Below are 27,249 nucleotides of genomic sequence, written 5' to 3'. Positions count from 1 at the left end.
CTAGGGTTTGGGGTGAGAGATAGAGACTAGATAGTTGGTGTGTTTCACGTGTTTCATTGAAGGGATCTATTAACCAGCCCAGAGGCCCTGAGAGCAGGAAATTACTGGTGGATATTAAAGTTGTAACACTGGATGAGACCACCAAAAGAGTAGAGGTTGGAGAGAAGAGCAACCAGTGAAGGAGACCAACAAGTGAAGAACGAGTGTGGGTGGTGGAAACCAGGTGAAAAAATAAAACAAAATAAAAAACAGTGTTTGCCAGGAGGAATTTGCTCACTGGGTGAAATACTGTGGACAGGGCAAGAAAGATTAGGAGAGGGGATTGGCCGCTGATGCTTACTCCTCATATGTGTGTGTGTGTGTGTATATACACACACACATATACATATAAAGAAGAATACACACACATATACACACACATATTCTTCTTAGTTGTAAATATTTGCTACTTTGTTATGTGGTGCTGAACTTTGAACCCAGTGCCTCACACATGCTAGGCAAGCGCTCTACCACTGAGCTGCAATCCTAGCCCCCTGATTCTTACTCTTGAAATGCTCATTTAACCCATTTTCAAGTGAGGAAAGAAAATCCTAGAGAAGAGAAACAACTCCCCTGAGGCTCTCTGTTCTTACAGTTGTCAAAATTTAGAACTATTTCAAGCCAGATGCAGTGGTGCATGCCCGTAATCCCAGCAGGTTGGGAAGCTGAGGCAGGAGGACTGCAAATCCAAATCCAGCTTCAGCAAAAGCGAGGCCCTAAGTATCTCATTGAGACCCGGTCTCTAAATAAAATACAAAACAGGGCTGAGGAGGTGGCTCAGTGGTCATGTGCCCTGAGTTTAATCCTTTGTACATGCCCCCCCCCCCAAAAAAAATTTTAGAGTTATCTTATACCTTGAAAATGACTCAACCTACTGTCAAGTACTATTTACTTTAACTTTTAAGGCATATATTTCACATTTTTGCTTTGCCACATGTAGTACTACATTTTTTTTCACTCTCCTTAGTATTCCTTTTTATTATATTCCAGAGGACTTTGAAACCTGATAAAGATGATGGGCAACAGCATAATTAAATGAACAATGTGGGAGCCCTCTGAGGGTTGAGCCATAAAAGTAATTGTAGTGATTTATTGCTCCACAGAGTTTGTTCTCATAGATTCATTGTGTATCTTACCATGGAGTGTTCAGAGATCACTGCCAGTAAAAGTTAGGATATAATCTGTGGTTGACCTTTTATAAAGATAATGACAGATAAAACAATGTGGTCTTGAATTCTTTGCTAGTTAAAATAGTCATAGTTTGTAAACATAAACCAACTAAACTTGACTTTATTGTTTTAGGCAAAAAAAAAAAAAAAGTCTTATTTATTTTATTTTGGAGTGTTCCTTGTATTTTTTTCTGAAATAGAACTGCTAGTTAAATGAGAGCTCAGGGAGAGTTGGCTTTCCAAGGGAGAATTAGAAAGCCTTTTAAATAGTTAAAGAAAGCCTTTGCTACTTTGGATCAAGCAATGTTTGTTGTCTGTTAGAAGTACATTTATTCTCTCGTTTGTTGTTGAATTTTTTCCTTTTTTATTGAATTGTGAGGATGTGACCACAGAGGATTTTTGCTGGGCAGGGAGGAGAGCTTCCAAATATAATTCCACAGAAGATTTTTTTCAGCCTTTATAAGAGAATATGAGTGTTTTATTTTTTATTTATTTTATCACAATAGTTGAAAATTCTTCAACAGATTAATTGTCTACCTCGAACTAGAATCAGTTGCCTACTGATTTGCCTGGATGATGTTCTCAATTCTGGTTTTATTTTTTTTTTTTCTTTCATTCCACTGGGCAAACATCTGCCGGGCTTTCTTGATGGCAACATAGTGATTACTGAGCTCCACCCTATTAGAAATACAACTAGTTTTCAACTCAAGAAAGTCTATAAAAGCCACTTTTTTAGAAGTCTCTAAACTTTGGAACTATTCAATGATACTCTATTTTTGCCAGCAATAAACAATATATATATATATATATATATATATATATATATATATATATATATTTATTTATTTTAATGTAAAGGGCAAGGTATTGAACAGACACTTCACAGAAGAAGCAATACAATCAATCAATACATATATGAAAAAATGTTCAACTTCACTAGTAATGAGAGAGATGCAAATCAAAACTACTCTAAGATTTCATCTCACTTCAATCAGAATGGCAATCATCAAGAATATAAGTAACAATAAATGTTGGCGAGGATGTGGGGGAAAAAGGTACACGTATACATTGCTGGTGGCACTGCAAATTGATGCACCCAGTCTGAAAAGCAGTATGAAAATTCCTCGGAAAACTGGGATCGGAAGCACCATTTGACCCAGCTGTCCCACTCATTGGTTTATAACTAAAGGACTTAAAATCGGTATACTAAAAATTCATTAAATTTCATTTAAATTAATACAATTTAACAAAGTCAATTTAAATAACATTTAATATAGATTAAATCATTTAATATGAACTATATAATAAAAATATTAATAAGATTAATTTTAATAAAAATCCACTTAGTGGTTTTAGAAACTACAGGTATCAGAGAAATATTAGCTATATATTCTACTTTTGTCTGCTCTCTCATTTTGCCTAACTTAAGCTAGAAACTTTTGTTTATCTTTTATCTTAATTTACCAAGATAAAAATGGGAAGACAAAACACCCAGTAGCTACACACATCAGCTTTTCCTTTGTTTTTTTCTAAATTTTGCCTTAACATTTACATTATTTTATCCAGTATCCAGGTATTTTCTTATGTTTTTATGTTAAAAGCATATGCCGTTTGATTTCAATCTCTTTTCAAATACATATATCTAAAATCCCTGTTGCTTCTGCCATTATAGTATTTTAATTTAATTCCATCTTGATTTTTGCTTTAATCTAACAATTATTTGGAATTGTTTCTATGGCCCTAATTTCATTGTATATGGAATTTTTTTTTTTTTTTTTTTTTTTTGAGGAGTCAAAATTCTTCTAATTTTAGATGCACAAGGAATTGCAGCCTGTGTGATAACACCTTTACGGAATTGGCTGGCGTTTTCATTGTGGTCTAGGGCATGGTAAATTTTGGTGGCTGTAGCCTGTGTGTTTGAACATGATATGTAGTTTTGTGTGCATGGTACAACTTCTTGGTATAGCTCCTCAGTCAGGCTTCTTAAGTGCATTACACAGCTCTTCTCTATCCCTCCCCCCTGCTTGTTGGTGGTTCCTTGTTTGGGTTCTGAGAGAGGGATGTTCAGTTGATGCCTTTTATTCTGCAGGGTTTCCCATGTTTTTGCTCTATGTACCCCACGGTGTGGTACCCCAGATAACTATCTTATTGTTGTCCTGTGCTCTGTGATCCCTGGTATGTAATACTGAAAGCATGAAGCAGCCTGTTACCTCTCAGCTTCTGCAAGTGAACTGTTTCCTTGCACGTTCTATGTTTGCTTTTGTCTTTTCAACTTGATCTACTCTTTCATAATCTATTTTTGTGTTCAGTCCTTGAAATTCTCATTCTTATTTTGGATCACTGAGCATTTCAAATGTCCTTTTCTAACTTCTATGAGGATTTGGTGGTAGAAGGAGAAAGAGAGGTGAAACATGCTCATTTTCAGCCTTTAAGATTGAACCTCAAATCTTAGTGTAGTTTTGATTTTCACTTCTCTAAGTGCTAGTGATGATGAGCATATTTGCATAAATTTGTTGATTAATTTTATATCATCTTGGGAGAAGTGTCTGTTCAGGTCCGTGGCCCATTTATTGAATGGGTTATTTTATTTTATTTTATTTATTTATTTATTCGTTCGTTCATTCATTCATTTATTTATTTATTTGTGTGTGTGTGTGTGTGTGTGTGTGTGTGTGTGTGTATTTAGATTTGTGAGTTCTTTCTATACCCTAGAGATTAGTGCTCTATCTGATGTGTGATGGGGCAAAACTTTTCTCCCAAGATGTAGGATCCCTATTCACCTCCCAGATTGTTTGTTTTGTGGAGAAGAAACTTTTTTAGTTTGAATCTATCTCATTTATTGATACTTGGTTTTAATTCTTGTGCTATAGGAGTCTCATTAAGGAATTTTGGGACTAATCCCATATGATTGGAATTAGGGCCTACTTTTTCTTCTGTTACATGCAAGGTCTCTGGTTTTATTCCTAGGTCCTTGATTCATTTGAGTGGAGTTTTGTGCATGGTGAGAGATAGGGGTTTAATTGCACCTCCCTCCAGTTAGAATGTCAGCGATTTTTGAAAATGGCAGCTATGATGAAGACAACAACAGTAAGTGTTGGTGAGGATTTCAGGAAAAATGTACACTCCTACACTGTCGGTGGGACTGTAGATTGGTGCAGCCAATATGGAAAGCAGTTTGGCGGCAATTCCTTGGAAATTTGGGAATAGAACCACCATTTGACCTAGCTATCCCTCTTTTTGGTCTATACCCAAAGGACTTAAAAACTGCATACTACAGGGACACAGCCGCATCAATGTTTATAGCAGCAAAATTCACATTAGCTAAATTGTGGAAACAACTTAGTAGATGAATGCATAAAAAAAAATGTGGCATTTATACACAATTAATATCACTCAGATACTTACCCTCTCGCTCAGTCCAGGAGACGCTAGTGCCCTTCACTACCTCTGTCAGAGCCTGGTTCGGACAGCTGGTGCCTCGGAGAGGACAGGCTGATCCTGCCTGCCTCCCATGTACCCTTTGTCACAGGGAGCGACATTCATGTGAGACCAAGTAAAATCCAGTCATAGACATTAATAGAATATCTCAAAAAAGTATTTAATAAAAAGGCTAGCAAATACAGGGTCTTTAATGAAACTTTAATAAAATTTATGAGACAAGGAAACTGAAAGCACAATATTTTCTTAGGAACTTTTCTGTTTGGTGTTATTCTTTACAATATAGCAGCTTTTCCTAAGAATGCAGGGAGTATGAAATTTCTAAGGCTATCTTGCTGTGTTCTCCATTAAACCCCTTGTCTTAAAAAAACCTTGGATCTAGATTAATCTTTGTAATTTTCTGAGTACCTGTATAACATATTTTTCTCAAGAATGCAGTGAGGTCGCCGTTTCCAAGAGCTCTTCAATTCTGAAATATAAGAAGTGTGTTTCCAGGCATTGAAACCCAAAGGCTCACCTAGACACAATGGAGTGAGCAGAATATATAAAAATCTCTCATGACAAATCTGAACTCTGCTTTTCCCAACCGTGTGAAGTCTACTGGAATAAGATTCCAAGTAATTTGGCAAGTCGAAGCCAAATATATACTTTGATATTCTTCTCGGGAGTAAGCCGTGTGATGTTACAGGAAGGCAGATTTTAGTGCTGAATTTCTGATCGTATCCCCCCAAAAGTTGTTCCATGCATATCATGCAAGAATGTAACCTCCAAAAAATAAATAAATAAAAGAGAGGACATTTGACGTAAGAAGGCTGGATAATATTTGCATGTTCGTGTATTTTTACCACACATCATACCTTCTTATTTCTTCCTTGCTCTGATTTGAAGCATATGCTTTCATTTTTCATTTTGGCTTACCGTGTTATCACTTAATAATAATTCAGTAAATTTACTTAGAACAAGAAAGTCACCTAATGACTCATGTCTTAGAGATGCTTTCAAATAAAAGTAATTGTGCATTTTGTACCATAGAGTATTCCCAGTGTTTCCTAGAATTGTTGCAACTGATGCTGGAGGCTTTGAAATAGAGCAGGAGGCATAAGGGCCGTGGCTTGTGACCCTTCCCAAAGTATGTAAGATTGATAGACATTGAATGCAAATAAACAACTATGCATCATTGAATTTTTTCCTGTCACTGAAATGCTAGTAGAGCTCAAGGAATTGTGAGCCTCTTTGTCTGCAGTACAGGAAAAATAAGAAATTTAAAGACTTGAGTTACATACAATTTCTGATAACATACCTTAGGTTGGTTCTCAGCTTAAAAAACACAAAAAGAGAAATGTCATCATTTTCCATAGCATTGGGAAACTTTTCATAGGTGGGAAACTTTACTATCAGAGCTCATCGGTTCTCAGACATTTATATGTTTTGAATACTTGGCCAATGTGCCTTTGGGATGCGTCCTCCAGTTGTTGTTTCAGTGATTTTGTTCATGCCTAACAACTGATGGCATCTTAATTTTGGTAAAATAATGTAAATGTTAAGGTGAAATTTAGAAATAAGAAAGGAAAAGCTGATATGTGTGTAGCTACTAGGTGTTTTTCTTCCTTTTTTTTATTTTTGTAAAGTAAAGCAAAAGATAAACCAAAAGGTTCTAGCTTAAGTTAGGTAAAATCAAAGAGGAGAAAAAAGAAGATAACATTGCTAATACTTCACTGCCACCTGTAATTTCCAAAACAACTAAGAGCATTTTTATTAAAATTAACTTTATTGACATTTATATTAAATTATATAGTCAATATTAAATAATTCAATCTATATTATGTTAAATTTACTTTGTTAAATTGTATTAATTTAAATAAAATTTAATGAATTTTTAAATATAAATCATACTATAATTTAACATAAGTTAATAAGCAATATCAATTAATAAAATAAATTTAAATCAAACCATCGTATTAATAAAAGAAATTTAAATAATACTACTAATAAAATTAATTTAAATTAGATTGATTTAAATTAGATTAATTTATATTAAATGATAGTATAATTTATATTTAAAAACATATTAAATTTTGTTTAAATTAATTTTAATAAAAACGTTCTGAATGGTTTTAGAAACTACGGGTGTCAGAGAAGTATGTGCTATGCAATCTGCTTTTTCGCTTCTCGGATTTCACCTACTTAAGCTAGAAACTTTTGATTCATCTTTTACCTTAATTTATCAAAAGGTTATAACTACTCCTGTTGTAAAGCTTTTCATCTTCCAAAAACTGTTGTCAGCTTATTTCTCTCCCCAACTTGTTTTGATCAAATGTTTTATAAAATGTGTTTATAAGAACGATTGTAGAGCCCCCAATAGTAGGTAGATAAGCAGTCCAGATATTTAATGATACATTCTTACTAATTAACTTTTCCATTGGCAATGGATCATGTGATCCCACTTCGGGGTTGCCTCATAAAAATACTCTTCCTTCTGGACATATTTATCATCTGGAAAACTGAATTAATGTGAAGTGACTTTCGTAGAGAAATGGAAATCAGCAAAATGGATAGGGGTCATAGAATTTGGATTCAAAGCATCTTAGAATTTATCCACTAAGCTTCCTGTTTAGGTCCTCCCCATTGGAATTTTCGCTTGGTAGTTGTACAATGTTATCTTGGATAAACTAAATATTCTCAACGTTTTGCAACATTATATTTGGTTTTCATGTACTCTAAATCTGAGACATCCTTCTTATGGGTTGGATTTCTCTCGTTTCCTGTGATTGCATGTATCGTTTTTATCTTAATGCCATTAAGTGAGGTTGGAACTAGTGGTTCAAGAAGGCTGCTCTGTACAGTGGCTCACAAAAGTACATCAGAATTGATAACTGGTGATGATTATCTGCTACATTGGAACAAAATTCTATAAACAAAAAGTGCTACAAAAAACAAAACAAATTTTTTAAAAAGTACTATAGCAAAAAATCACAACAACAACAACAACTAAAGAAATAAAATAAAATACCTAGTAGCTATACACTTACATATACCAGCTGTTTTGCTTTCTCTTTTTGTCTACAAGCACATGCGTGCTTTTTCAAAAGGCCATGCTGTAAAACATCAAAAAGGGTTATGGCTTCTTTAGAATAATGCTAAATATTTAGAAGATCCTGGAGTACAGCTCTGGCCCTGTTGTGCAGGGACACTGGCGACGGTGTAAAGGTGGGCATGAAATCTGCAATGGGTGTGAAAAGAGGACGCCCAGGTCCACCAAGTCCAACTCCAGCGAGGTTACTAAGAGGCACCGCTGCAGAACGTGGGACCAAGAGTGGATTCCCGTTGGTGCTTCTGCCAGCTCTTAATTTGGCTCCGTCTTTAACATTTCCTGGTAAAGGGGTTCTGAAAAAGAACTATGAAGCACGGGTTGGGGTTGTTGATTTGGTTTCGGAGGTGTGCTGGGGACACTTGTTGAAGCCCCTCCAAGGCAACTCCTCATCCACTTTCTGACACCACCATAATCTTTATTCAACAAGTGCTCCATTTCGTCCTTTGGAACGTCCAGGATGCTCCCCATCAACTGCAATACTTCACGACGACGTTTGCCTTTTGTTATCTGGAAATGAGCGATTAGAAGGTTTCGCATGAGGACTTTGTCCACTTTTCCTTCTGCGCTGTTGACCAAAGTCGACAATTTCTGTTGTGCGTGGTCCAGCATTTCTTTTCGGAGCTCGTTTTGTTTTTTCAGTTCTGCCATCTGCTCTTCCTTGAGATCTAAGTCTTCTCTCAGCCTGGAAGCAGAATCCCACAGAGCATTCGCTTGATCCAAACGTTCCTGCAGTGATGTTACTTCTCCTTCTAGCTTTTCGGCCTTGTTCTTCCATTCAGCTATTGACTGTTTTTCTTTGGCTAGTTCAGCAGAATGCAGAGCTTTCTCTTCTTCTTGGAAGTGTTGAACCTCGTTTTCTCTTAGGATTTTTACTTTGGTCTCTTGAAAAATATCAGAATTCAGTGTTTGAGCGTCTCCTCTCTCTCCAGGCAACTGGGCTTTTAGTTCTTCAATAGTTTTCTGCAAGTTCTTAATTTCCTCCTCTCTTTCTAAAATTAACTGGCTATGCGCAGCATTCATCTGCTCATACTTGTACTTAAATTCATGCATTTCCTCCTTCTGCTCCTGTAAAGACTGAAGTAGTTGCATTTTATGCTGGTTTTGATTTTCAATTATATTCAGATGGTCTTGAATTTCATCTTCCAGATGATTTTTGACTATGTTCAGTTGAGATACCTCCAATTCTAGTTCTGTGATAGCATCAAGAGCTTCAGGCTCAGCCACTGGTGCAGCTTGATTGTGCTGTTCCGTAAGTATTTCCAGTTCTACTCGCAGATAGTTGTTTTCTGCTCTCATGTAGGTAAGACTTTTGTCCTTTCTTTCAACGGATTGCCTTAAAGTTTCATTTTCTCTTAAGGCCTGAGAACACTTATGTAAATCCTTTTGTAGTTGTGAAATTTTTTCTTCGAGTTTTTCAATAAAAACTTCTTTCTCATTTATGACTTGTGTCAATCGCTCCTCTTCTTCTATATAAGATGCCAAAATTTCCTCAGTTTCTTTTTCATCAGCAGTCATTTGCTCAATATTCTTTTTGAGTCCTGCTATTTCAAAGTCCTTCTCTTGATTGAGTTGAACTGCACATTCGTGTTTCAGCTTTAAGGCCGAGGTATTCCAATCATGTGCATTGGAGAGTTCCTGAATAGTCTGCCTGTGATTATTTGCTTCTTCCAACAGTCTTTTTTCTGCCTGGTGCAGTTTGGCTTCAGTCTCTTCTTTGTCTCTTTTGAGAGTCTCCGTGATAGTGTCTTTTTCTTGAGAGATTTGATTGTAAGCAGCAATAGATTCTTCCAACTTACGCCTTACATCGTCACGTGCTAAAATCAACATTTCATTTTCCGTCTTGAGTTCAACAGCAACTTTCGTTAAGTTTTCATTGAGCTGTTCCTCTTCAGAAAGGTTGCTAGCTTCAGCTTCTCGTTCTTTAGGCATGTCATCCTTACAATGACTGTTAGAGTCTTCATTCAGAGAGGTTCGATACTTACTCTTAAACCCAGACAGCTCCTCTTCAAGTTGTCTAATGTGATCCTTAAGCCCAAGGTTTTCCTGCTGGATGTTTGAACTATTTTTTTGTGACTGATTTAGCTGATCTACTAAATCTTCTACTTTTCCTTCAAGCTTCTGCTTGGTTAAATGCAAATCACTGAGGCTCCGTGCATTCTCAGTTAACTTCTCCTTCTGCACATGCAGCTCTTGGGATATGTTCATTTGCTCATCCTCAAGTTGATGAACTCTCTTTTTTTCATCATCTAGATCTTGTTCCAACTTCTTGATGACAAGGTCTCCTTCATTTTGTTGTTTTGATAGCTCATCTTGTATCAAAATCATGTGCTCTGTAGCTTCCCGATTCCGATGATCCAGTTCTTCTAACTCAGCCATCAGCATTTTCTTTTCATTGATAGTCTGATTCAGTTCTTCCTCCTTTGCCTTCAAGTGAAGTTTTAAGTCTAGTAATTGTACATTCAAATTCATGTCCGTTGAAGCTCTGTTTTTCATGACTTGATAGTCACGGCTCAGTTTTGACAGTGACATCTGAAGTTCCTCTTTTTCTTGACTCAATGATGACTTCTCTTTTTCTAGAGCTTCAACATGCATTTTAAGTTTCAGATTGTCTTCAGCAAGACGGTTATCCTGGTTTAAACCATTTAGTCTCACGATTTCCTTCTCCGCATCAGCCAGGGCTCGTTGAAGCCTGAACACTTCTTCCACTGCTGAATGCTGAGGAAGGGTTCTTCCCTTTTCTGCCACAGTAGAACTCTGCTCCCAAACTGAAATTTCATGCTGATGATCATATATGTCTGGACTTTGGTTTGGTTGAAGAGTCTTGATAGTATTTAGTACTTTGCAGATTTCACTTGAGTCAGAATGGTGCGTTCCCTGAGCCTCAGCAATCTGCCTCGAGTGGCCAACTTCAGATTCATGTTTTGCAACTTCAGTTGGTAATCCGTTTGTTTCTTGTTGTGATAAAATTATGTCACTAAAGTCCGTGTCATCATCACGAAAGGCTGAAAAATGACTACCGACCAGGGAACCGAACGGAGCCGGTGCAGTTGTTGTTGGTACACCACAAGCTCCCGAGCGTACTGATTGAGCAGCTGCCTGTAGTTGGAACATTTGATCTTGCAGTACAATCTGTCCTGCTTTAGGATGGCTGATCTCTACCTCTTTCTGTGGCAGTTGATTCTGGGAACTTACAGACTGATGGTTTATTTGTAGCTCTGATGCTTCATGCTTTTCTTCCAGGTCAGTACAGCACTTTTTCGGTCCTTCATTCTCACATCTTAGTGTGGAATCAGTAGTTTCCATTTCCTTTCTCGAACAATGATGTAAAGCTGCTTCTGGGTCTCCTAAGTCATCCAGAAGCATTTCCCTGTTGAAGGTGGAGCTCTGGCCGGTGAGGAAAGCCAAGCTGCTCCCCACCTGACCCAAGAAGTGGCCCAAGCCTGAGCCCAGGCCTCCAAACCAGGACCACATCGTGGCCACTTCAGTGATCCATCGGACCAGCTCTGAGAAGCGCGTCCATCACCATCCACTTCTCTGCCCCGAACGTCCTCCGGCGTTGCCGGGGTCGATTATGACCCAAGCGCTCAGAATTCCTCAGAGCGCGGGGTTCCTGGGGCTCCACCAACACTAATCATCCCTTCCTGCCTGTAAACTCAGAAGCCTGTCCTGCGCTTTGACCAGGGACTGGCATCCAGTAGCACACTCACCCCCTGCAGGGCCTCTGCTTCTTCCCTGCACTTGCCTGTCAGCTATTGGCTCACAGGATTGGGCAGGGTTGGCTGGGAGGAGCTAGAGATCCAGGAAAGTGTCCCAGTTTGAGTCCCAAGGCAGTGTGCTGTGGAGCCAGGAAGAATCAATGTTGTAGATGAAATCCAAAGGTAGTTCACTGGACAGTTCCCTCTTGTCTGGGAGAGGTGGGCTTTTTGTCCCATTCAGTTGCATTCAGTTGACGAGGTGAGGTCTCGCTCCACATTAGAGAATGGAATCTATTTAACTAAAAGTCCCCGATTCAAAAGTAAATCTCACCCCATAACACCAGCACAGACACACCCAGAATAAAAGTTGGCCAAGTATCTGGGCATCGTAGCCCAGACGAGTTAACATATAAAATTAACCATCACAGAGTCTTAATCAGTCTCAGAATTCAAATTATAATACGGATTAAATTTCACTAAAGAACCATCTTTACCCTTTCCAAAAGTAAACTTTTGCTGTTAATCTATACATTTTCGAGTTCATTTTAATATTATTTGGTCCTTGTTGATTCTGATTGAAGTTTATTTAAGTGCTCAAAAATTCCGCTTAAATTTCACTTAAGAAAAATTTGTTTTAGAGCCAATAGGTTGATGTTCACTTCACCTATGGTTGTTTATCAGTGCCAAATATAATCCAGGTTTCAAGAGTACAGAGCGAAATAGAAAGTTGAGAAATTTTCTACTATGGAGTAACAATCCTAAATGTAATTCCCATACCTCTAAGGATCAGAAGGAGTTAAGATAAGGCCCTGCTTTCCAAGGTGTTTAAATTCCAACAAGTTAATGAGGAGGCAGTTTTGTAGAGTTGGGGACAAAGCAAAGAGAGGAAGCACGTGGGCTGTAACAGACAGACCAGTTGGGACCAAAGCAATTTTGGAGCTAAACTGACAGAATGCATTTATGAAACCTCTCTCACAAGCATGAGTTGAACAGTAAATGAGAACATAGTGTGTGTAGTTCTCACCTGATGGCTGGTGCAGAGAAAGTGGCCAACAAATGGAGCCTGCTGCCACTTTGTTCATATTTGCCTTTTTGTTTCCTTTAGGATCATTTTCCTTATTACCCTTTAGAAGGGGTTTGGGTTTGCTCCCATTACTCTCTTCCCAGAGCCCATATTCAGGAGACTCTTTTCCTTGAGCTGTTCTTTCTATATGTCTGTTCAGGAAACAAAACCCCAAGGTGGCAGAAATAAAATTTAAAAAAAGGAAGAATTTTTGGAAAATTAATGGTTAAATAGATTCTGAGGATCATATGAATCACCTCATAATGTCTCTTGCCTTCAAGATAGAGCAAGTAGACATAATTACTCAGATTGCTATCAGAAACTAGTGACTGCATTTGTGTCCTGTGCTAGAAAAGGAAATCTTCTTGGTCCTTCTTATTCATCTCCAAATCTGAGAGAGAAGTCAGGCCTGTGTTAGTCAATGTCTCCTCATAAAAGACTAAAATAAAAATTTAAGCCCCTTTTAGCATCTGCTGAAGTGAGAATCCACGCTGTACCCCAGCTGTGTCTACTGTTGAAGAAGGCATCAACAATACCAAGTGTCCTTTTCTCCCTTTAGACCATTCCTCCTGTGTGTGTGTGTGTGTGTGTGTGTGTGTGTGTGTGTGTGTTAGAAGACTTTTTCATCACTTTGACAACATACCTGAGAAAATTAAATGAGTAAATATTTATTTTGGTTCAATTTCAGGCTCCATTGCTGTGGCCTGAAGTGAGGCAGATTACCATGGCAGAGAGCCTGGCTTCAAAACAGAGCTTCTCAACTCATGGAGATCAGGGAAATGGTGAGGGGAAGAGAGGACTGAGGAATATGATGTACCCTTCCAGGGAATCAACTCCAGTGGCCTACCCTCCAACTAGGCCCTACCGCCCACAGTTTTGACCAACTCCCGATAGTCCTGTCCAATCATGAACCCATCAGTGGATTGATCCACAGACGAGGTTAGAGCTCAGGATTCAATTCACCTTTCTGTAGAGTCCGTTCTGAATGCTGGTGGATTGGGGTCCAAGCTTTCAACACATGACCTTTGGGCAACATTCCAGATCCAAATTATAGCAGGGTGCCTCCTTCTCTTTAGGTGTTCTGTGTTTGTTTATTGTTTTAAATCACAAATAATGATCCTTTTTCAGTGTAAGACCTATCCCATTTGGCTTGAATCTGGTTCCAGTGGTTGTTGCTCCTCCTGCTGAAAGGCATTTCTGATCACTCAGATTCGGTCTTCTAGCATGGTTCACTCTGACCACAGCTGTTTGTCATTTTGTATTTCTATCTGAGAGAGATACCTACCTAGTGTATTCGAAACTGACCGTCCAAATAAAAGCATTTCTCTTCTTCTCAATATGTTTGGAATATTCCTGGAAACTATGGGGGATATGGAGGGAAAACCCTGGCTCATTCGCGAGCACACGTGACAAAAAGGATCCAGTAATCATAAGTGTATCCTTATACATATATTCAGTGCCCAAAAAGTACAAGGTATTGTGGTAGATATTGTGAACAACATAAAGCTGTGTTATATACATTTCCTGCTATGAAGTGCAATTGAATACAGTCAGTCAATGGAGAAGATGTTACATAGAGTGATCCTTGAAATATAATGCAAGGTCAGCCATTGACGACTGTGGTGGTGAGGATCTCATATGGGGGAAAAGACTAAGTAAGAAAGAATAAAGCCAGAAGTAGAGAGCCCTGAATAATGTGGCTTTGTTAAAACACAGTTGAAGGTTAAAGTAAGGAAAGCTTTTTGAGTCTATAAACATAGGGTGATAAATTCTATGCAAGATATTAAGTTTGTACTTCTTTTAATACCTCATGATTCATTCAAACATTTTCTTATAGATTTCAGTAGAATTTTTAAATCTCTTTAATATGGGCCTTGTCTCGTTTCTTTTTTTAAATTTTTATTGGTTGCTTAAGAAAAAATTACAATGATCTTGACATATCATATTTCATACATTTGATTCAAGTGGGGTATGAATTCTTATTTTTACCACGTGTACAGTTTGCAGGATCACATTGGCTGTACGTGCAGGTTTATACATACTGCCATACTAGTGTCTGTTATATTCTGCTGCCTTTCCTATTCCCTCCCTATCCCCCCTTCTGTCCCCTCCCCTCCCATAATCTCTCTCTACCCCAGCTACTGTAATTCATTTCTCTCCTTTTTTCCCCCCTTTCCCCTCACATCCTCTTCTATGTAATTGTGTGTAACAATGAGGGTATCCTTCCATTTCCATGAAATTCCCCTTCTCTCTCCCATTCCCTCCCACCTCTTGTCCCTTCTAATTGGTAGTCTTCTTTTCATGCTCTTCCAGCCTGCTCTGTTTTGAGTCCCCCTCCTTATATGAAAGAAGACATTCAGCATTTCTTTCCTAGGGATTGGCTAACTTCACTTAGCATAATCTCCTCTAATGCCATCCATTTCCCTGCAAATGCCATGGTTTTGTTATTTTTTAGTGCTGAGTAATATTCCATTGTGTACAAATGCCACATTTTCTTATCCATTCATCTATTGACTGGCATCTAGGTTGGTTCCACATTCTAGCTATTGTGAATTGTGCTGCTGTGAACCTTGATGTAGCTGTATCCCTATAGCATGCTCTTTTTAGGTCTTTGGGAATAGTCCGAGAAGGGGAATAGCTGGGTCGAATGGTGGTTCCATTCCCAGCTTTCCCAGGAACCTCCATAATGCTTTCCAAATTGGCTGCACCAATTTGCAGTCGCACCAGCAATGTACAAGTGTACCTTTTCCCCCCACATCCTTGCCAGCACTTGTTGTTGTTTGACTTCCTAATGGCTGCCATTCTTACTGGACTGATTTGGTATCTTAGAGTGGTTTTAATTTGCATTTCTCTGATTGCTAGAGATGGTGAGCATTTTTTTCCGTGTATTTTTTGATTAATTGTGTATCCTTCTCTGAGAAGTGTCTGTTCAGGTCCTTGGCCCATTTGTTGATTGGGTTGTTTGTTTTCTTAATGTTTACTTTTTGAGTTCTTTGTGTACTCTGGATATTAGGGCTCGGCACATTTGTATCTTTAAGAATTGGCATAATCAATGAAATGTTCCGCACACGTTTGTAGGAAGATTAACATAACACTCCAGTGACAATACAGTAGTAGAAGGATTGATTTGGACTGAGAAGTTGTTCAGTGAATGATATATTACCCATAAATTTGAATTCTCATTATCATAAAGAAGCAAGGTGGAAATAAGAATTTCTTTAAGAGAGTGTTGGGTCTATGGCTCAAGTAGTAGCTCGTTCACCTAGCATGCGTGAGGCATGGGGTTTGATCCTCAGCACTACATTAAAAAAAAATAAAATAAAATAAAGATGTTGTGTCCACTAAAGGCTAAATAATAAATATTTTTAAAATAGAATTTAAAATAATAGTCCATAAATGTTATGTACAAACTGTGAAAGTAGATTCGTCAACAGATTAATTGTCTGCCTCGAACTAGAATCAGTTGCCTACTGATTTGCCTAGATGATGTTCTCAATTCTGGTTTTTTTTTTTTTTTTTTTTTTCTTTCATTCCACTGGGCAAACATCTGCCGGGCTTTCTTGATGGCAACATAGTGATTACTGAGCTCCACCCTATTAGAAATACAACTAGTTTTCAACTCATGAAAGTCTATAAAAGCCACTTTTTTAGAAGTCTCTAAACTTTGGAACTATTCAATGATACTCTATTTTTGCCAGCAATAAACTATATATATATATATATATATATATATATATATATATATATATATATATATTTTAATGTAAAGGGCAAGGTATTGAACAGACACTTCACAGAAGAAGCAATACAATCAGTCAATAAATATATGAAAAAATGTTCAACTTCACTAGTAATGAGAGAGATGCAAATCAAAACTACTCTAAGATTTCATCTCACTTCAATCAGAATGGCAATCATCAAGAATATAAGCAACAGTAAATGTTGGTGAGGATGTGGGGGGAAAAGGTACACGTATACATTGCTGGTGGCACTGCAAATTGATGCAGCCAGTCTGAAAAGCAGTATGAAAATTCCTCGGAAAACTGGGATCGGAAGCACCATTTGACCCAGCTGTCCCACTCATTGGTTTATAACTAAAGGACTTAAAATCGGTATACTAAAAATTCATTAAATTTCATTTAAATTAATACAATTTAACAAAGTCAATTTAAATAACATTTAATATAGATTAAATCATTTAATATGAACTATATAATAAAAATATTAATAAGATTAATTTTAATAAAAATCCACTTAGTGGTTTTAGAAACTACAGGTATCAGAGAAATATTAGCTATATATTCTACTTTTGTCTGCTCTCTCATTTTGCCTAACTTAAGCTAGAAACTTTTGTTTATCTTTTATCTTAATTTACCAAGATAAAAATGGGAAGACAAAACACCCAGTAGCTACACACATCAGCTTTTCCTTTGTTTTTTTCTAAATTTTGCCTTAACATTTACATTATTTTATCCAGTATCCAGGTATTTTCTTATGTTTTTATGTTAAAAGCATATGCCGTTTGATTTCAATCTCTTTTCAAATACATATATCTAAAATCCCTGTTGCTTCTGCCATTATAGTATTTTAATTTAATTCCATCTTGATTTTTGCTTTAATCTAACAATTATTTGGAATTGTTTCTATGGCCCTAATTTCATTGTATATGGAATTTTTTTTTTTTTTTTTTTTTTTTTTTTTGAGGAGTCAAAATTCTTCTAATTTTAGATGCACAAGGAATTGCAGCCTGTGTGATAACACCTTTACGGAATTGGCTGGCGTTTTCATTGTGGTCTAGGGCATGGTAAATTTTGGTGGCTGTAGCCTGTGTGTTTGAACATGATATGTAGTTTTGTGTGCATGGTACAACTTCTTGGTATAGCTCCTCAGTCAGGCTTCTTAAGTGCATTACACAGCTCTTCTCTATCCCTCCCCCCTGCTTGTTGGTGGTTCCTTGTTTGGGTTCTGAGAGAGGGATGTTCAGTTGATGCCTTTTATTCTGCAGGGTTTCCCATGTTTTTGCTCTATGTACCCCACGGTGTGGTACCCCAGATAACTATCTTATTGTTGTCCTGTGCTCTGTGATCCCTGGTATGTAATACTGAAAGCATGAAGCAGCCTGTTACCTCTCAGCTTCTGCAAGTGAACTGTTTCCTTGCACGTTCTATGTTTGCTTTTGTCTTTTCAACTTGATCTACTCTTTCATAATCTATTTTTGTGTTCAGTCCTTGAAATTCTCATTCTTATTTTGGATCACTGAGCATTTCAAATGTCCTTTTCTAACTTCTATGAGGATTTGGTGGTAGAAGGAGAAAGAGAGGTGAAACATGCTCATTTTCAGCCTTTAAGATTGAACCTCAAATCTTAGTGTAGTTTTGATTTTCACTTCTCTAAGTGCTAGTGATGATGAGCATATTTGCATAAATTTGTTGATTAATTTTATATCATCTTGGGAGAAGTGTCTGTTCAGGTCCGTGGCCCATTTATTGAATGGGTTATTTTATTTTATTTTATTTATTTATTTATTCGTTCGTTCGTTCATTCATTCATTTATTTATTTATTTGTGTGTGTGTGTGTGTGTGTGTGTGTGTGTATTTAGATTTGTGAGTTCTTTCTATACCCTAGAGATTAGTGCTCTATCTGATGTGTGATGGGGCAAAACTTTTCTCCCAAGATGTAGGATCCCTATTCACCTCCCAGATTGTTTGTTTTGTGGAGAAGAAACTTTTTTAGTTTGAATCTATCTCATTTATTGATACTTGGTTTTAATTCTTGTGCTATAGGAGTCTCATTAAGGAATTTTGGGACTAATCCCATATGATTGGAATTAGGGCCTACTTTTTCTTCTGTTACATGCAAGGTCTCTGGTTTTATTCCTAGGTCCTTGATTCATTTGAGTGGAGTTTTGTGCATGGTGAGAGATAGGGGTTTAATTGCACCTCCCTCCAGTTAGAATGTCAGCGATTTTTGAAAATGGCAGCTATGATGAAGACAACAACAGTAAGTGTTGGTGAGGATTTCAGGAAAAATGTACACTCCTACACTGTCGGTGGGACTGTAGATTGGTGCAGCCAATATGGAAAGCAGTTTGGCGGCAATTCCTTGGAAATTTGGGAATAGAACCACCATTTGACCTAGCTATCCCTCTTTTTGGTCTATACCCAAAGGACTTAAAAACTGCATACTACAGGGACACAGCCGCATCAATGTTTATAGCAGCAAAATTCACATTAGCTAAATTGTGGAAACAACTTAGTAGATGAATGCATAAAAAAAAAATGTGGCATTTATACACAATTAATATCACTCAGATACTTACCCTCTCGCTCAGTCCAGGAGACGCTAGTGCCCTTCACTACCTCTGTCAGAGCCTGGTTCGGACAGCTGGTGCCTCGGAGAGGACAGGCTGATCCTGCCTGCCTCCCATGTACCCTTTGTCACAGGGAGCGACATTCATGTGAGACCAAGTAAAATCCAGTCATAGACATTAATAGAATATCTCAAAAAAGTATTTAATAAAAAGGCTAGCAAATACAGGGTCTTTAATGAAACTTTAATAAAATTTATGAGACAAGGAAACTGAAAGCACAATATTTTCTTAGGAACTTTTCTGTTTGGTGTTATTCTTTACAATATAGCAGCTTTTCCTAAGAATGCAGGGAGTATGAAATTTCTAAGGCTATCTTGCTGTGTTCTCCATTAAACCCCTTGTCTTAAAAAAACCTTGGATCTAGATTAATCTTTGTAATTTTCTGAGTACCTGTATAACATATTTTTCTCAAGAATGCAGTGAGGTCGCCGTTTCCAAGAGCTCTTCAATTCTGAAATATAAGAAGTGTGTTTCCAGGCATTGAAACCCAAAGGCTCACCTAGACACAATGGAGTGAGCAGAATATATAAAAATCTCTCATGACAAATCTGAACTCTGCTTTTCCCAACCGTGTGAAGTCTACTGGAATAAGATTCCAAGTAATTTGGCAAGTCGAAGCCAAATATATACTTTGATATTCTTCTCGGGAGTAAGCCGTGTGATGTTACAGGAAGGCAGATTTTAGTGCTGAATTTCTGATCGTATCCCCCCAAAAGTTGTTCCATGCATATCATGCAAGAATGTAACCTCCAAAAAATAAATAAATAAAAGAGAGGACATTTGACGTAAGAAGGCTGGATAATATTTGCATGTTCGTGTATTTTTACCACACATCATACCTTCTTATTTCTTCCTTGCTCTGATTTGAAGCATATGCTTTCATTTTTCATTTTGGCTTACCGTGTTATCACTTAATAATAATTCAGTAAATTTACTTAGAACAAGAAAGTCACCTAATGACTCATGTCTTAGAGATGCTTTCAAATAAAAGTAATTGTGCATTTTGTACCATAGAGTATTCCCAGTGTTTCCTAGAATTGTTGCAACTGATGCTGGAGGCTTTGAAATAGAGCAGGAGGCATAAGGGCCGTGGCTTGTGACCCTTCCCAAAGTATGTAAGATTGATAGACATTGAATGCAAATAAACAACTATGCATCATTGAATTTTTTCCTGTCACTGAAATGCTAGTAGAGCTCAAGGAATTGTGAGCCTCTTTGTCTGCAGTACAGGAAAAATAAGAAATTTAAAGACTTGAGTTACATACAATTTCTGATAACATACCTTAGGTTGGTTCTCAGCTTAAAAAACACAAAAAGAGAAATGTCATCATTTTCCATAGCATTGGGAAACTTTTCATAGGTGGGAAACTTTACTATCAGAGCTCATCGGTTCTCAGACATTTATATGTTTTGAATACTTGGCCAATGTGCCTTTGGGATGCGTCCTCCAGTTGTTGTTTCAGTGATTTTGTTCATGCCTAACAACTGATGGCATCTTAATTTTGGTAAAATAATGTAAATGTTAAGGTGAAATTTAGAAATAAGAAAGGAAAAGCTGATATGTGTGTAGCTACTAGGTGTTTTTCTTCCTTTTTTTTATTTTTGTAAAGTAAAGCAAAAGATAAACCAAAAGGTTCTAGCTTAAGTTAGGTAAAATCAAAGAGGAGAAAAAAGAAGATAACATTGCTAATACTTCACTGCCACCTGTAATTTCCAAAACAACTAAGAGCATTTTTATTAAAATTAACTTTATTGACATTTATATTAAATTATATAGTCAATATTAAATAATTCAATCTATATTATGTTAAATTTACTTTGTTAAATTGTATTAATTTAAATAAAATTTAATGAATTTTTAAATATAAATCATACTATAATTTAACATAAGTTAATAAGCAATATCAATTAATAAAATAAATTTAAATCAAACCATCGTATTAATAAAAGAAATTTAAATAATACTACTAATAAAATTAATTTAAATTAGATTGATTTAAATTAGATTAATTTATATTAAATGATAGTATAATTTATATTTAAAAACATATTAAATTTTGTTTAAATTAATTTTAATAAAAACGTTCTGAATGGTTTTAGAAACTACGGGTGTCAGAGAAGTATGTGCTATGCAATCTGCTTTTTCGCTTCTCGGATTTCACCTACTTAAGCTAGAAACTTTTGATTCATCTTTTACCTTAATTTATCAAAAGGTTATAACTACTCCTGTTGTAAAGCTTTTCATCTTCCAAAAACTGTTGTCAGCTTATTTCTCTCCCCAACTTGTTTTGATCAAATGTTTTATAAAATGTGTTTATAAGAACGATTGTAGAGCCCCCAATAGTAGGTAGATAAGCAGTCCAGATATTTAATGATACATTCTTACTAATTAACTTTTCCATTGGCAATGGATCATGTGATCCCACTTCGGGGTTGCCTCATAAAAATACTCTTCCTTCTGGACATATTTATCATCTGGAAAACTGAATTAATGTGAAGTGACTTTCGTAGAGAAATGGAAATCAGCAAAATGGATAGGGGTCATAGAATTTGGATTCAAAGCATCTTAGAATTTATCCACTAAGCTTCCTGTTTAGGTCCTCCCCATTGGAATTTTCGCTTGGTAGTTGTACAATGTTATCTTGGATAAACTAAATATTCTCAACGTTTTGCAACATTATATTTGGTTTTCATGTACTCTAAATCTGAGACATCCTTCTTATGGGTTGGATTTCTCTCGTTTCCTGTGATTGCATGTATCGTTTTTATCTTAATGCCATTAAGTGAGGTTGGAACTAGTGGTTCAAGAAGGCTGCTCTGTACAGTGGCTCACAAAAGTACATCAGAATTGATAACTGGTGATGATTATCTGCTACATTGGAACAAAATTCTATAAACAAAAAGTGCTACAAAAAACAAAACAAATTTTTTAAAAAGTACTATAGCAAAAAATCACAACAACAACAACAACTAAAGAAATAAAATAAAATACCTAGTAGCTATACACTTACATATACCAGCTGTTTTGCTTTCTCTTTTTGTCTACAAGCACATGCGTGCTTTTTCAAAAGGCCATGCTGTAAAACATCAAAAAGGGTTATGGCTTCTTTAGAATAATGCTAAATATTTAGAAGATCCTGGAGTACAGCTCTGGCCCTGTTGTGCAGGGACACTGGCGACGGTGTAAAGGTGGGCATGAAATCTGCAGTGGGTGTGAAAAGAGGACGCCCAGGTCCACCAAGTCCAACTCCAGCGAGGTTACTAAGAGGCACCGCTGCAGAACGTGGGACCAAGAGTGGATTCCCGTTGGTGCTTCTGCCAGCTCTTAATTTGGCTCCATCTTTAACATTTCCTGGTAAAGGGGTTCTGAAAAAGAACTATGAAGCACGGGTTGGGGTTGTTGATTTGGTTTCGGAGGTGTGCTGGGGACACTTGTTGAAGCCCCTCCAAGGCAACTCCTCATCCACTTTCTGACACCACCATAATCTTTATTCAACAAGTGCTCCATTTCGTCCTTTGGAACGTCCAGGATGCTCCCCATCAACTGCAATACTTCACGACGACGTTTGCCTTTTGTTATCTGGAAATGAGCGATTAGAAGGTTTCGCATGAGGACTTTGTCCACTTTTCCTTCTGCGCTGTTGACCAAAGTCGACAATTTCTGTTGTGCGTGGTCCAGCATTTCTTTTCGGAGCTCGTTTTGTTTTTTCAGTTCTGCCATCTGCTCTTCCTTGAGATCTAAGTCTTCTCTCAGCCTGGAAGCAGAATCCCACAGAGCATTCGCTTGATCCAAACGTTCCTGCAGTGATGTTACTTCTCCTTCTAGCTTTTCGGCCTTGTTCTTCCATTCAGCTATTGACTGTTTTTCTTTGGCTAGTTCAGCAGAATGCAGAGCTTTCTCTTCTTCTTGGAAGTGTTGAACCTCGTTTTCTCTTAGGATTTTTACTTTGGTCTCTTGAAAAATATCAGAATTCAGTGTTTGAGCGTCTCCTCTCTCTCCAGGCAACTGGGCTTTTAGTTCTTCAATAGTTTTCTGCAAGTTCTTAATTTCCTCCTCTCTTTCTAAAATTAACTGGCTATGCGCAGCATTCATCTGCTCATACTTGTACTTAAATTCATGCATTTCCTCCTTCTGCTCCTGTAAAGACTGAAGTAGTTGCATTTTATGCTGGTTTTGATTTTCAATTATATTCAGATGGTCTTGAATTTCATCTTCCAGATGATTTTTGACTATGTTCAGTTGAGATACCTCCAATTCTAGTTCTGTGATAGCATCAAGAGCTTCAGGCTCAGCCACTGGTGCAGCTTGATTGTGCTGTTCCGTAAGTATTTCCAGTTCTACTCGCAGATAGTTGTTTTCTGCTCTCATGTAGGTAAGACTTTTGTCCTTTCTTTCAACGGATTGCCTTAAAGTTTCATTTTCTCTTAAGGCCTGAGAACACTTATGTAAATCCTTTTGTAGTTGTGAAATTTTTTCTTCGAGTTTTTCAATAAAAACTTCTTTCTCATTTATGACTTGTGTCAATCGCTCCTCTTCTTCTATATAAGATGCCAAAATTTCCTCAGTTTCTTTTTCATCAGCAGTCATTTGCTCAATATTCTTTTTGAGTCCTGCTATTTCAAAGTCCTTCTCTTGATTGAGTTGAACTGCACATTCGTGTTTCAGCTTTAAGGCCGAGGTATTCCAATCATGTGCATTGGAGAGTTCCTGAATAGTCTGCCTGTGATTATTTGCTTCTTCCAACAGTCTTTTTTCTGCCTGGTGCAGTTTGGCTTCAGTCTCTTCTTTGTCTCTTTTGAGAGTCTCCGTGATAGTGTCTTTTTCTTGAGAGATTTGATTGTAAGCAGCAATAGATTCTTCCAACTTACGCCTTACATCGTCACGTGCTAAAATCAACATTTCATTTTCCGTCTTGAGTTCAACAGCAACTTTCGTTAAGTTTTCATTGAGCTGTTCCTCTTCAGAAAGATTTTGACTTAGGTTGCTAGCTTCAGCTTCTCGTTCTTTAGGCATGTCATCCTTACAATGACTGTTAGAGTCTTCATTCAGAGAGGTTCGATACTTACTCTTAAACCCAGACAGCTCCTCTTCAAGTTGTCTAATGTGATCCTTAAGCCCAAGGTTTTCCTGCTGGATGTTTGAACTATTTTTTTGTGACTGATTTAGCTGATCTACTAAATCTTCTACTTTTCCTTCAAGCTTCTGCTTGGTTAAATGCAAATCACTGAGGCTCCGTGCATTCTCAGTTAACTTCTCCTTCTGCACATGCAGCTCTTGGGATATGTTCATTTGCTCATCCTCAAGTTGATGAACTCTCTTTTTTTCATCATCTAGATCTTGTTCCAACTTCTTGATGACAAGGTCTCCTTCATTTTGTTGTTTTGATAGCTCATCTTGTATCAAAATCATGTGCTCTGTAGCTTCCCGATTCCGATGATCCAGTTCTTCTAACTCAGCCATCAGCATTTTCTTTTCATTGATAGTCTGATTCAGTTCTTCCTCCTTTGCCTTCAAGTGAAGTTTTAAGTCTAGTAATTGTACATTCAAATTCATGTCCGTTGAAGCTCTGTTTTTCATGACTTGATAGTCACGGCTCAGTTTTGACAGTGACATCTGAAGTTCCTCTTTTTCTTGACTCAATGATGACTTCTCTTTTTCTAGAGCTTCAACATGCATTTTAAGTTTCAGATTGTCTTCAGCAAGACGGTTATCCTGGTTTAAACCATTTAGTCTCACGATTTCCTTCTCCGCATCAGCCAGGGCTCGTTGAAGCCTGAACACTTCTTCCACTGCTGAATGCTGAGGAAGGGTTCTTCCCTTTTCTGCCACAGTAGAACTCTGCTCCCAAACTGAAATTTCATGCTGATGATCATATATGTCTGGACTTTGGTTTGGTTGAAGAGTCTTGATAGTATTTAGTACTTTGCAGATTTCACTTGAGTCAGAATGGTGCGTTCCCTGAGCCTCAGCAATCTGCCTCGAGTGGCCAACTTCAGATTCATGTTTTGCAACTTCAGTTGGTAATCCGTTTGTTTCTTGTTGTGATAAAATTATGTCACTAAAGTCCGTGTCATCATCACGAAAGGCTGAAAAATGACTACCGACCAGGGAACCGAACGGAGCCGGTGCAGTTGTTGTTGGTACACCACAAGCTCCCGAGCGTACTGATTGAGCAGCTGCCTGTAGTTGGAACATTTGATCTTGCAGTACAATCTGTCCTGCTTTAGGATGGCTGATCTCTACCTCTTTCTGTGGCAGTTGATTCTGGGAACTTACAGACTGATGGTTTATTTGTAGCTCTGATGCTTCATGCTTTTCTTCCAGGTCAGTACAGCACTTTTTCGGTCCTTCATTCTCACATCTTAGTGTGGAATCAGTAGTTTCCATTTCCTTTCTCGAACAATGATGTAAAGCTGCTTCTGGGTCTCCTAAGTCATCCAGAAGCATTTCCCTGTTGAAGGTGGAGCTCTGGCCGGTGAGGAAAGCCAAGCTGCTCCCCACCTGACCCAAGAAGTGGCCCAAGCCTGAGCCCAGGCCTCCAAACCAGGACCACATCGTGGCCACTTCAGTGATCCATCGGACCAGCTCTGAGAAGCGCGTCCATCACCATCCACTTCTCTACCCCGAACGTCCTCCGGCGTTGCCGGGGTCGATTATGACCCAAGCGCTCAGAATTCCTCAGAGCGCGGGGTTCCTGGGGCTCCACCAACACTAATCATCCCTTCCTGCCTGTAAACTCAGAAGCCTGTCCTGCGCTTTGACCAGGGACTGGCATCCAGTAGCACACTCACCCCCTGCAGGGCCTCTGCTTCTTCCCTGCACTTGCCTGTCAGCTATTGGCTCACAGGATTGGGCAGGGTTGGCTGGGAGGAGCTAGAGATCCAGGAAAGTGTCCCAGTTTGAGTCCCAAGGCAGTGTGCTGTGGAGCCAGGAAGAATCAATGTTGTAGATGAAATCCAAAGGTAGTTCACTGGACAGTTCCCTCTTGTCTGGGAGAGGTGGGCTTTTTGTCCCATTCAGTTGCATTCAGTTGACGAGGTGAGGTCTCGCTCCACATTAGAGAATGGAATCTATTTAACTAAAAGTCCCCGATTCAAAAGTAAATCTCACCCCATAACACCAGCACAGACACACCCAGAATAAAAGTTGGCCAAGTATCTGGGCATCGTAGCCCAGACGAGTTAACATATAAAATTAACCATCACAGAGTCTTAATCAGTCTCAGAATTCAAATTATAATACGGATTAAATTTCACTAAAGAACCATCTTTACCCTTTCCAAAAGTAAACTTTTGCTGTTAATCTATACATTTTCGAGTTCATTTTAATATTATTTGGTCCTTGTTGATTCTGATTGAAGTTTATTTAAGTGCTCAAAAATTCCGCTTAAATTTCACTTAAGAAAAATTTGTTTTAGAGCCAATAGGTTGATGTTCACTTCACCTATGGTTGTTTATCAGTGCCAAATATAATCCAGGTTTCAAGAGTACAGAGCGAAATAGAAAGTTGAGAAATTTTCTACTATGGAGTAACAATCCTAAATGTAATTCCCATACCTCTAAGGATCAGAAGGAGTTAAGATAAGGCCCTGCTTTCCAAGGTGTTTAAATTCCAACAAGTTAATGAGGAGGCAGTTTTGTAGAGTTGGGGACAAAGCAAAGAGAGGAAGCACGTGGGCTGTAACAGACAGACCAGTTGGGACCAAAGCAATTTTGGAGCTAAACTGACAGAATGCATTTATGAAACCTCTCTCACAAGCATGAGTTGAACAGTAAATGAGAACATAGTGTGTGTAGTTCTCACCTGATGGCTGGTGCAGAGAAAGTGGCCAACAAATGGAGCCTGCTGCCACTTTGTTCATATTTGCCTTTTTGTTTCCTTTAGGATCATTTTCCTTATTACCCTTTAGAAGGGGTTTGGGTTTGCTCCCATTACTCTCTTCCCAGAGCCCATATTCAGGAGACTCTTTTCCTTGAGCTGTTCTTTCTATATGTCTGTTCAGGAAACAAAACCCCAAGGTGGCAGAAATAAAATTTAAAAAAAAGGAAGAATTTTTGGAAAATTAATGGTTAAATAGATTCTGAGGATCATATGAATCACCTCATAATGTCTCTTGCCTTCAAGATAGAGCAAGTAGACATAATTACTCAGATTGCTATCAGAAACTAGTGACTGCATTTGTGTCCTGTGCTAGAAAAGGAAATCTTCTTGGTCCTTCTTATTCATCTCCAAATCTGAGAGAGAAGTCAGGCCTGTGTTAGTCAATGTCTCCTCATAAAAGACTAAAATAAAAATTTAAGCCCCTTTTAGCATCTGCTGAAGTGAGAATCCACGCTGTACCCCAGCTGTGTCTACTGTTGAAGAAGGCATCAACAATACCAA

At 37.9% G+C, this 27,249-nt stretch overlaps 1 pseudogene; it reads right to left on the bottom strand.

The window, feature by feature from the left end:
• Positions 1-7,783: 7,783 nt before the first annotated feature.
• The window catches only part of LOC144250093 (thyroid receptor-interacting protein 11 pseudogene), a 31,825-nt pseudogene continuing 12,359 nt past the window's right edge, over positions 7,784-27,249 (bottom strand).

This window comes from Urocitellus parryii, chromosome 14 (assembly GCF_045843805.1).
Source record: "Urocitellus parryii isolate mUroPar1 chromosome 14, mUroPar1.hap1, whole genome shotgun sequence".
NCBI classification, from domain to species: Eukaryota; Metazoa; Chordata; class Mammalia; order Rodentia; family Sciuridae; genus Urocitellus; species Urocitellus parryii.
The sequence above is the reverse complement of the archived record's forward strand: the minus strand, read 5'-3'. Positions and strand labels throughout refer to the sequence as shown.